This window comes from Phyllobates terribilis, unplaced genomic scaffold, assembly GCF_046119375.1.
Source record: "Phyllobates terribilis strain yellow unplaced genomic scaffold, ASM4611937v1 Scaffold_134__1_contigs__length_4944459, whole genome shotgun sequence".
Lineage (NCBI taxonomy): Eukaryota > Metazoa > Chordata > Amphibia > Anura > Dendrobatidae > Phyllobates > Phyllobates terribilis.
The window spans coordinates 830,060-841,774 of record NW_027362894.1 but is presented as its reverse complement, the minus strand read 5'-3'; the positions used below and the strand labels follow the sequence as shown (position 1 = coordinate 841,774).

The 11,715-nt window shown below is 45.2% G+C and overlaps 3 non-coding genes across 3 annotated transcripts; all 3 read left to right on the top strand.

Moving 5' to 3' along the window:
• The first annotated feature begins 3,146 nt into the window (after positions 1 to 3,146).
• LOC141204143 (U2 spliceosomal RNA) lies at positions 3,147 to 3,337 on the top strand. Its single transcript, XR_012275115.1, has one exon. It is a non-coding gene; the product is annotated as a U2 spliceosomal RNA (small nuclear RNA).
• A 1,115-nt stretch (positions 3,338 to 4,452) lies between these two features.
• LOC141204195 (U2 spliceosomal RNA) lies at positions 4,453 to 4,643 on the top strand. Its single transcript, XR_012275164.1, has one exon. It is a non-coding gene; the product is annotated as a U2 spliceosomal RNA (small nuclear RNA).
• A 1,115-nt stretch (positions 4,644 to 5,758) lies between these two features.
• LOC141204545 (U2 spliceosomal RNA) lies at positions 5,759 to 5,949 on the top strand. Its single transcript, XR_012275406.1, has one exon. It is a non-coding gene; the product is annotated as a U2 spliceosomal RNA (small nuclear RNA).
• Positions 5,950 to 11,715: the final 5,766 nt, after the last annotated feature.

Sequence of the window (11,715 nt, the reverse complement as noted above, 5' to 3'; positions counted from 1 at the left end):
TTATGTAAGCATGTGTCTAAAATACACTCTTTAGTGTTCTCTTCCATTCCAGATCCAGATTCCATTGAGGGAACGCACAAGCTGCAACCAGGAGACGAAGTCTACGTAAAAAGACATAACAGAAGAACGCTAGAACCCAGATTTGAGGGTCCATATCAGGTGTTATTGACAACTCCAACTGCAGTAAAATTGGAAGGAAAATCAGCATGGGTACATGCAAGCCATTGCAAAAAGAAATAGTGGTGATTGTACTTGTGTTAGCTATAACGATAGATCAGGGAGACCTGTGGGATAAACTAAGTTCCCCAAAACCTACAGATAATAAATTTATAAAACATCATGAGACATTGGTAAACGGGCTGCTCGATGGCGGACAGAAAATAGCAGACTGTTGGATTTGTACGCATTCTCCAATATCAGCCACGAGCATACCCTTCCTGGCCGTACCCATGACCCCTGAGGAAGTGTTTACATGGACTAATTGCTCAGACAAATTAGCAAATAACCAAACCGTTAATTCTAGATTATGGAACACCACTGTTGCCATCCCAGTTGTGGGGTGGGTGGGATTTCCCTGGTGGCAAGGTAATATGACCGGAAAAATAAACAACTTACAATATTTAGCGTTTAAAGGAGGTGTATGGGTTCCTAGAAATAAGACGGGACTAACAGACTTAGGGTTAATTCCTACAGAAAATATACAACTCAGTTTTAGTAGCACAGTATCTTCTTCTCAACCTTTTAAACCTGATATAGTAGAAAAATACATACACAATAATGGTTGGAAATATTCACAATTATTCCCCGATGGAAACAATGATACATGTTCAAAGATACCAGGTAATATATTATGTAATAAGTCAAGTGCATATGACCCAGGTACACCGACTTGTGAAAATCCAGATGCAGGATACTGTAGTCCATTAGGTCAAAAACCCCCTTGGTGTATACTTCAGAATGTATCTAAATTTTTAGATTTGGTACATAGGTTGGTGCTCCAACACTCTGCAATATGGGATCTGCCTGAAGGAACCTTCTGGATTTGTGGAAATGGAGCATACAAATGGCTCCCAGTAGGAATAAAACGTACATGTACTCTAGGACGCTTAACACCGGCCACATTTATAGTTCAGAATCAGCAGGTAGATATGCAAGCAGTACCTAAACACACACTATACAAAAGAGCAGCCGACAACTCGCCTAGACCTTCAGGTAGGCCACATGTGGTCCAAATGGGAATTCCTAATAAAATATTCAGCACTTTCTTTGTGTATCCAATGTTGATGCAGATGTGGGATGAATATGACAGACACAATGACCAAAATAAAGATAGCTGGTGGTCAGACACCTTCTCCTTTCTCAACCCAAAGAACTGGTTTAAGGGTATTGGAGGTTGGGTGGCTGAAATTCTGCAAGGTATATTACAGATTGTGCTAGTTATAGTAGTCATATATGTAGTGTTTAAAATAGGATTAAAAATTATTTTAATATGCATAAATAAGCTTTGTAATATGGACTCAAGAATATGAAAGAAAAGAACTCCCGGACCAGGTTTTCTACCAAAAGTCCATAAGGAAGAATCAAAGGGGGGACTGAGAGGATGATGGGAGTTGTACTTCACGCAAGACTACGATGTAAGACACAGATGAAGTTATTCTTCCCTTATCTGGACATTTGGACTGACGCCCAGAAACTAGATTGTAACTTGTTTTAGCTGTCTCAGCAACCTTCTACTAATTATCACTTTTTGTTTATGAAACTTTCTTATCAACATTCCATTGTTATGAATCATCATTTCGCTGCCTGTGAAACAAAGGCATTTTACTGCGCATGTCTGACAAAAAAAAAAAAAAAGATTATTATTATAAATAAAGGGACAGCACCCATAGAGGGAGACGCGCTCAGGGGCTTCCCAGTACTTGATTATACACTACGTGTCTGTGTATTTCTTGTTACGGGGATACCCCGACTCCAACAAGGACCCTCCATGGCTGAATGATCCTAACATCCAGGACCGGTGCACCCCTTCTTTAATGCAGTTTCTAAAATCAGAAAGAATTGAATTCAATGTTTTTTGTTCATTTTGCTTGTTTGTCGGATTTGGGGATGGACTCTTTGGCTTTGCTTTTCTTCTCCTCATTGGATTTTTCATGTTCAAAGTTGCAGAAGCCAGATTACAAGCTCATTTTGGTTCAACTTCAGCAACTGTGCATTGCATTGCCATGTAATGTGATGCAATGCTATCTTTCTAGCTCTCCCTTTTTACTTCCTTTTGGATAAACAGACATATTAGGCAAGCATTTTGGAGCTTTCACCTAAATAACTACAGGTGGTGAGATAAGCTGCACAATATAATTGACCTTTCAGTATATTGTTGCACACACACCATCTATTTAGCAAATGCCCTTGTTATCAACAGCAGCCTTTTAAACTCACCTGAGCTAACAGGTATGTGCGCTGGTTACTCTGCTGCGCTTAAAATTTCTTTTTTGGTTTGCTACAATGCCTTTTCTGAAACGTTGTCTCCTTCTGCTGGAACACTGACTTCTTTCATTTAATGCCTGCAGACTATAAAAGAGAACCCAACCCAAAAAGTTTGGTTGATTAGTCTGTGGCATTCTGTTAAACTGTTGCTTATGGCGGTCTCTGTGAGCTTCTCAGCGACATTCAGCCAGCCAGGTATCCTGCCTGCAGTAGATGGAATGTGGCAATGGAACGCTGGCTGCGCGTGTCATAATAGGCTCTGAGCCTTTATATACCTGTGCACAGCAGCAGCCACCTTCAGTCTGCTGCTGGACAGCCAGCAGCAGCAGCAGCAGCAGGAGAGGTATGTAATCATTAGCCCTCCTGCTAAGGGTAGACAGCTGCTCGTTCCACCCCACCCCCCGCCTTAATTGGTTCTCCTCCCTTCCAACGGTGTTGAGGCGGGTGGGAACAGCAGGGGGTGAAGGTGCTGTGTTTAAAGAGGTGGAGTTATGCAGATCTAAAACGCGTGGATTGCAGCAGCAGCAAGCCGAAAAGTGCAGGCATGTAAGGGATCTAGAGGTTGACAACATGTCTTCTTAACGGGAGTCCAGGAGCTCATCTCCACAAATGGACTTTTTAGGATCCTTGGGTGGCTCCGTAGTTTGAAACCAATTCTGGTTATCGCTTCTCGGCCTTTTGGCTAAGATCAAGTGTAGTATCTGTTCTTATCAGTTTAATATCTGATACGTCCCCTATCTGGGGACCATATATTAAATGGATTTTTAGAACAGGGAGATGGAAAAAGAGCTTGCTCTGTCCACTCCACGCATGGACCTGGTATTGCAGTATCTCCAGGACCGGTGCACCCCTTCTTTAATGCAGTTTCTAAAATCAGAAAGAATTGAATTCAATGTTTTTTGTTCATTTTGCTTGTTTGTCGGATTTTGGGATGGACTCTTTGGCTCTGCTTTTCTTCTCCTCATTGGATTTTTCATGTTCAAAGTTGCAGAAGCCAGATTACAAGCTCATTTTGGTTCAACTTCAGCAACTGTGCATTGCATTGCCATGTAATGTGATGCAATGCTATCTTTCTAGCTCTCCCTTTTTACTTCCTTTTGGATAAACAGACATATTAGGCAAGCATTTTGGAGCTTTCACCTAAATAACTACAGGTGGTGAGATAAGCTGCACAATATAATTGACCTTTCAGTATATTGTTGCACACACACCATCTATTTAGCAAATGCCCTTGTTATCAACAGCAGCCTTTTAAACTCACCTGAGCTAACAGGTATGTGCGCTGGTTACTCTGCTGCGCTTAAAATTTCTTTTTTGGTTTGCTACAATGCCTTTTCTGAAACGTTGTCTCCTTCTGCTGGAACACTGACTTCTTTCATTTAATGCCTGCAGACTATAAAAGAGAACCCAACCCAAAAAGTTTGGTTGATTAGTCTGTGGCATTCTGTTAAACTGTTGCTTATGGCGGTCTCTGTGAGCTTCTCAGCGACATTCAGCCAGCCAGGTATCCTGCCTGCAGTAGATGGAATGTGGCAATGGAACGCTGGCTGCGCGTGTCATAATAGGCTCTGAGCCTTTATATACCTGTGCACAGCAGCAGCCACCTTCAGTCTGCTGCTGGACAGCCAGCAGCAGCAGCAGCAGGAGAGGTATGTAATCAGGAGCCCTCCTGCTAAGGGTAGACAGCTGCTCGTTCCACCCCACCCCCCGCCTTAATTGGTTCTCCTCCCTTCCAACGGTGTTGAGGCGGGTGGGAACAGCAGGGGGTGAAGGTGCTGTGTTTAAAGAGGTGGAGTTATGCAGATCTAAAACGCGTGGATTGCAGCAGCAGCAAGCCGAAAAGTGCAGGCATGTAAGGGATCTAGAGGTTGACAACATGTCTTCTTAACGGGAGTCCAGGAGCTCATCTCCACAAATGGACTTTTTAGGATCCTTGGGTGGCTCCGTAGTTTGAAACCAATTCTGGTTATCGCTTCTCGACCTTTTGGCTAAGATCAAGTGTAGTATCTGTTCTTATCAGTTTAATATCTGATACGTCCCCTATCTGGGGACCATATATTAAATGGATTTTTAGAACAGGGAGATGGAAAAAGAGCTTGCTCTGTCCACTCCACGCATTGACCTGGTATTGCAGTATCTCCAGGACCGGTGCACCCCTTCTTTAATGCAGTTTCTAAAATCAGAAAGAATTGAATTCAATGTTTTTTGTTCATTTTGCTTGTTTGTCGGATTTGGGGATGGACTCTTTGGCTTTGCTTTTCTTCTCCTCATTGGATTTTTCATGTTCAAAGTTGCAGAAGCCAGATTACAAGCTCATTTTGGTTCAACTTCAGCAACTGTGCATTGCATTGCCATGTAATGTGATGCAATGCTATCTTTCTAGCTCTCCCTTTTTACTTCCTTTTGGATAAACAGACATATTAGGCAAGCATTTTGGAGCTTTCACCTAAATAACTACAGGTGGTGAGATAAGCTGCACAATATAATTGACCTTTCAGTATATTGTTGCACACACACCATCTATTTAGCAAATGCCCTTGTTATCAACAGCAGCCTTTTAAACTCACCTGAGCTAACAGGTATGTGCGCTGGTTACTCTGCTGCGCTTAAAATTTCTTTTTTGGTTTGCTACAATGCCTTTTCTGAAACGTTGTCTCCTTCTGCTGGAACACTGACTTCTTTCATTTAATGCCTGCAGACTATAAAAGAGAACCCAACCCAAAAAGTTTGGTTGATTAGTCTGTGGCATTCTGTTAAACTGTTGCTTATGGCGGTCTCTGTGAGCTTCTCAGCGACATTCAGCCAGCCAGGTATCCTGCCTGCAGTAGATGGAATGTGGCAATGGAACGCTGGCTGCGCGTGTCATAATAGGCTCTGAGCCTTTATATACCTGTGCACAGCAGCAGCCACCTTCAGTCTGCTGCTGGACAGCCAGCAGCAGCAGCAGCAGGAGAGGTATGTAATCAGGAGCCCTCCTGCTAAGGGTAGACAGCTGCTCGTTCCACCCCACCCCCCGCCTTAATTGGTTCTCCTCCCTTCCAACGGTGTTGAGGCGGGTGGGAACAGCAGGGGGTGAAGGTGCTGTGTTTAAAGAGGTGGAGTTATGCAGATCTAAAACGCGTGGATTGCAGCAGCAGCAAGCCGAAAAGTGCAGGCATGTAAGGGATCTAGAGGTTGACAACATGTCTTCTTAACGGGAGTCCAGGAGCTCATCTCCACAAATGGACTTTTCAGGATCCTTGGGTGGCTCCGTAGTTTGAAACCAATTCTGGTTATCGCTTCTCGGCCTTTTGGCTAAGATCAAGTGTAGTATCTGTTCTTATCAGTTTAATATCTGATACGTCCCCTATCTGGGGACCATATATTAAATGGATTTTTAGAACAGGGAGATGGAAAAAGAGCTTGCTCTGTCCACTCCACGCATTGACCTGGTATTGCAGTATCTCCAGGACCGGTGCACCCCTTCTTTAATGCAGTTTCTAAAATCAGAAAGAATTGAATTCAATGTTTTTTGTTCATTTTGCTTGTTTGTCGGATTTGGGGATGGACTCTTTGGCTTTGCTTTTCTTCTCCTCATTGGATTTTTCATGTTCAAAGTTGCAGAAGCCAGATTACAAGCTCATTTTGGTTCAACTTCAGCAACTGTGCATTGCATTGCCATGTAATGTGATGCAATGCTATCTTTCTAGCTCTCCCTTTTTACTTCCTTTTGGATAAACAGACATATTAGGCAAGCATTTTGGAGCTTTCACCTAAATAACTACAGGTGGTGAGATAAGCTGCACAATATAATTGACCTTTCAGTATATTGTTGCACACACACCATCTATTTAGCAAATGCCCTTGTTATCAACAGCAGCCTTTTAAACTCACCTGAGCTAACAGGTATGTGCGCTGGTTACTCTGCTGCGCTTAAAATTTCTTTTTTGGTTTGCTACAATGCCTTTTCTGAAACGTTGTCTCCTTCTGCTGGAACACTGACTTCTTTCATTTAATGCCTGCAGACTATAAAAGAGAACCCAACCCAAAAAGTTTGGTTGATTAGTCTGTGGCATTCTGTTAAACTGTTGCTTATGGCGGTCTCTGTGAGCTTCTCAGCGACATTCAGCCAGCCAGGTATCCTGCCTGCAGTAGATGGAATGTGGCAATGGAACGCTGGCTGCGCGTGTCATAATAGGCTCTGAGCCTTTATATACCTGTGCACAGCAGCAGCCACCTTCAGTCTGCTGCTGGACAGCCAGCAGCAGCAGCAGCAGGAGAGGTATGTAATCAGGAGCCCTCCTGCTAAGGGTAGACAGCTGCTCGTTCCACCCCACCCCCCGCCTTAATTGGTTCTCCTCCCTTCCAACGGTGTTGAGGCGGGTGGGAACAGCAGGGGGTGAAGGTGCTGTGTTTAAAGAGGTGGAGTTATGCAGATCTAAAACGCGTGGATTGCAGCAGCAGCAAGCCGAAAAGTGCAGGCATGTAAGGGATCTAGAGGTTGACAACATGTCTTCTTAACGGGAGTCCAGGAGCTCATCTCCACAAATGGACTTTTCAGGATCCTTGGGTGGCTCCGTAGTTTGAAACCAATTCTGGTTATCGCTTCTCGGCCTTTTGGCTAAGACCAAGTGTCTTGTCTGGGGTCCTTGAGTGTTTTCCCTTGGCCTTCCGGCATCGCCATCTTGATGGCTTAAGCCGGTTGCTGCTTTAGGGGGAGAACGAGGAGGAACGAGAGAGTGATCATAATGGGCGTGAAGATACGCTATGCTGGGACCGATGACAATCGGGTTCGCAATGCATTCCGCATTGAAGTTGATGCTGCTGTCAGAGAGCGTTTCAATCTGTCGTATATGGTGCACGAGGTGATCTTCAAAATCCTGGAAGTGACAAGAGAAAACATCGTCTGCCTGCAGGAATCCCGGAAAGAAGGACGGTATGTCTTGGTGCTACAATCTATGGCGGCTTGCCGGAACCTGTATAAGAAGTTGAGGGAGCAGGAGAAGAATCCAACCTTGCATGGTTTGACTTTTACAGTCTTGTACTCCAAAGGTGATGTTCCCCTAGTCATATTTATGTATAATCCCTTTGTGCACGAACATGACATTGCGACTTTTCTTAAGAGGCATTGTGACTTTGTGAGCAACAGTCACAAAATCATGAACGAGGAGAACTTATGGACTGGCAAATACAGATATTTTGTCAGATTTGGGGAAAGTTCTTCGGAGCCTGGAGGTGTTCATTACCCTCCCCAAAGTTTCTCTATCGGGAGAGATAGGGGTATTCTCTTCTTTCCTGAGGCCCCAGTTTTTTGCAGGAAATGTAAGAAGTACGGACACTTACAAGAGGTTTGTACTGCTGTGCCTGTTTGCTCCAAGTGCAACCAAAGTGGGCATGTTGCTAAGGACTGTACCAATCCAATTGTTTGCAATGCTTGTGGTATGGAGGGGCATGCCTTTAAGGATTGTACTCGTCGTGCGAACGAGGGCAAGGCAAGGGCATACTCTGAGGTGGTCTCGAACTCTCCGAGGCCTAAGAGTGTGGCACCTGAGGCCGCAGTTTCTTCCAGGGTGAAGGTAGTGGAACAGCGTGTGGAGACTGCTCCAGTGAGGGCTTCTGCTGACCTACTGGTGGAGCCCGGGAGAGTGGAAGAGGTTCTGGCAGCTGAGATGGACATTTCTTCCTATCAGGGGGGTTTCATTGACTCCTTTTGTGAAGAACGTGAGGGAGCCTTGGAAATCCCAGGGGACCCGGCTCTCAGTTGGAGCAGTGAAAGTATGGATGAAGAGGGAGCTGGAGGTCAAGGAGACTTCACTGAGACTGGGGTGAGGTCTTCTGAGGAACCGGACCGCGCTAAGAATAAAAGGGCCCGGTTGTCTGAACCATCAAGTAGCCAATGCGTGGCAAGTCCGGTGAGTGAGCTGGATTACCCAGTGGTTTCTCTTTCTCCTGCGTCAACGGCTTACCTGGAGGAGAATTTGGAGTCCACTATCTTTCAGCTAAGTGGGAGTTCGCCGGATGACAAAGGATAAGGAAGGCATGTTTTTTTGCTGAGACTGGTGTTTCTGGTTTTTGAGCCAAAGAATGGTCTCTAAACCAAATTGGGACATTGCGTCCCTTAATGTAAGACTTTTAAAGTCTAGAGTTAGAAGATCTGTGATTCTGGACTTCTTACATAACCATTCTTTTGATATTATGTGTCTACAGGAGTGTGGTATAGAAGAACCCCTGGAAGACGCTGATTGGCCATATGGCCAGCATATCTGGTCTGGCTCTAGTGGGAATAAAAATGATGGAGTTGGGATAGTATTAAATAATAGAAATTTTGTTTTTGAATATTATAAGGTAATAGAGGTGGGTCGTTGCATCTCTGCAGTTGTGTGTGGGAGGGGGTGGAAAGTTAAAATTATAAATATTTATGGTCCTACAAAAAAAGAAGACAGGTTAAGTTTATTAGATAAATTATGTTTAGAATTACCTGGTAGGATCCCTGTGATAGTAACAGGTGATTTTAACTGTGTAACTGAGGGGAAAGTTGATGCCTCAGGAAAAAAATTGGCAAACATTATTTCTGATTTTTTCTTTTTTGATGCTGCTGAGGTTTATTTGGGGAAGCCACCACCACCAACCTATAAAGCTGACAGGGGTGGGATAACATCTAGGATTGATAGGATGTTTTTTTCTAAAAATATAATATGTGATGGTTTTTCTCAATTTTCAGTTCCTTTTTCGGACCATGTGTGCCTGAAAGGTGGTTTTAGAGGGGATTTAAGGCGGGTGCATGGGAGAGGTGTGTGGAAATTGAATGTGAGTTTGCTTGAGGATGAGAGAATTGTGAATGATTTTAAGAAAAAATATAGTTGGTGTAAATCTCAAAAGAGTAAGTTTGAAAGTGTATTGGTGTGGTGGGATTGGATGAAGTATGAAGTGCAAAAGTTTTTTCGTCGATGGGGCTATAAAAAGGCTGCCATGGTTAGGAGTCAATATAAAGATTTAATGATGAGGGTGGAATGGCTGGAGAAAATGAGGATGTGTGGTGTGGATGTGGATGATTTGTTAAGAAGTGCGAGAGAGGATTTGAAGAGGACTTTGGAGAGGAAGGGAAGGGAAATAATTTTTAGGTCAAAGGTGGTCCATCTTGATAAAGATGAAAAGTGTTCAAGATATTTCTTTAAAAAAATAAATGGTAAGAAGGAGGGTATGGAGGAGATTTTTGATGTGGATGGTGTTTGTGTGAGTGGGGAGGATGTAATGAAGGAAGTGCTCACGTTTTATGCTGAGTTGTTTGGCAGGAAGTGGGTGGATGAGAGTTTGAAAGAAGAAGTGCTTAAGACTTTGGATTGTAAGGTGGATAAGGATGGATGTTCTGGTCTATGTGAGGCAGTGATTGAGGAGGAAGTTAAGAAAGCGGTGTTTGGTGCAAGGAAAAATGTGACGCCTGGGAAGGATGGTTTGCCTGTGGAGCTATATGTTATGATGTGGGAAGTGATGGGTATGGATTTAGTGGAAGTGTGTCAGTTTATGTGGGAGAATGGGATGCTTGCGGGTTCAATGAAGGAGGGAGTGGTGGTCTTAATCCATAAGAAAGGGGATAAAAGGTGTTTGAGTAATTGGAGGCCAATTACGCTTCTGAACGCCGATTACAAGGTATTCAGTAAAATTTTGGCGTGTCGGATGCGTGTGGTTGTGACGCGCCCCTGGGCCTGTGTCGCGCTGCGTTGCGCACGCGGGAGCCTACCCGGAGCCGGATCAGTGGAGGGTTGTAGTCTCGTGGCGGTGACCCGGTCTGTGCCCAGGGAGTCAAACTAGACGGCAGTCTATTAGTAGTAAATAGTTGATGACTACGCCACCCGTTGAGTGCAGCCAGGAAGCTGCTGCTGCAGGGCAGACCGCTGAGGCCGGTGGTAGGATTGTGCAGCGTGATAGTATAACCCCCAACGGGAGGGGTATGGCCTCAGGGCAGCCGACGTGGATGATGGGGGTAGCAGGAACCACTCAGAGACGGTACGGTGTAGTTCAGGGTCTTTACTGGTAACAACAACAGACCCTCCCGGAGTACTTGCTAGCAAACGGGGCCTGGTCAGTCTTTGAGCAGATGGGATCTCCCCTGGCCAGGCGTAGTTGTAGGCCTCCCAAACTGACTGTACTCTTCTGGCTACCTTGCTAGAAGCTGATGTAAGTAGCCCACGTCCCTGAGTGTACCGTGTGGTGCTCACCCGTATGGCCGGTGACTCGGGGCCTTCTAATGGCTTCCGCTCCACGATGGCGGTGCTGGTCCCACGCGTGTGACCGTGCCTTCGGGCTTCTGGGCCAGAGGACCTGAAATCCCCTGCCTGACGGATTCTGCTGCTGGGTAGGAGTTAGTCCCCACAGCCTCGGACTCCGGGTCCGGTAAAGAATCTTCTTAGTCAGGGCGAGCTCTGCAGCTGCCAGCCCCTGACTCCTTGTAACTCTGCTGTTTCCTATGCTGCTTCTCTTCTCCACTCTCCTTGTCTGACTCTCCCTGCCTCAGCCCCGGGTTTTTACAGGGGAAGTTCTTCCCCTCCCAAGACTGGGCAGGAGGTGTGGCATGCACAGGATCCCTGACCAAAGGACCTCCCACCTGCTCTCAGACATAACATTACATTACTGTGGAAAACCAGACCCCTGGGGTGCCACATTCCCCCCTAGTGAAATTTAGTACTCCGGGACTAAACACATTTAGAAAAACATAACAAAGTATAACAATAACAATACAATAAGAAAAACACACAAGATGGTTACGGCGTGTCCGCAACCGGGTGCAGTCTTTGAAGAAAGCAAAGGTGTCCATTTCACCAACACAGGGAGACGTAACCAGGTAGGGGTCTGTCCTACCCCGAGTCCTTAACAGTCTCTAGTCCATCCTGGGTTACGCTCCAACTATATACAAGGATTCCCGGTAAATCCACCAAGGTTTCCTAAAAACAACTGGAAACACAAAATTATACACAAGCAACAATACACAGATAAACATAAATAAAACTATTTTTACACTTCAAATTCTCCAGCGTGCGGGTAACTGGCCTCTAGTGGCCCTAGTGGACCTACGGAGCTGACTGTCTGGCCCTGAACTACAGGGTGTAGGAGCTGTCAAGGGTAAACTGGGCAGCTGTCTACCGGCTCTTTGTCTCACTAGGGGTACGGCAGGCTCACTATAAGCAGAGGGTTGATTCTCCTGTTCTACTCGTGTGGAGTCTTCTGCCTCCTGGACCGGCTGTTCTTCCAGCTCTA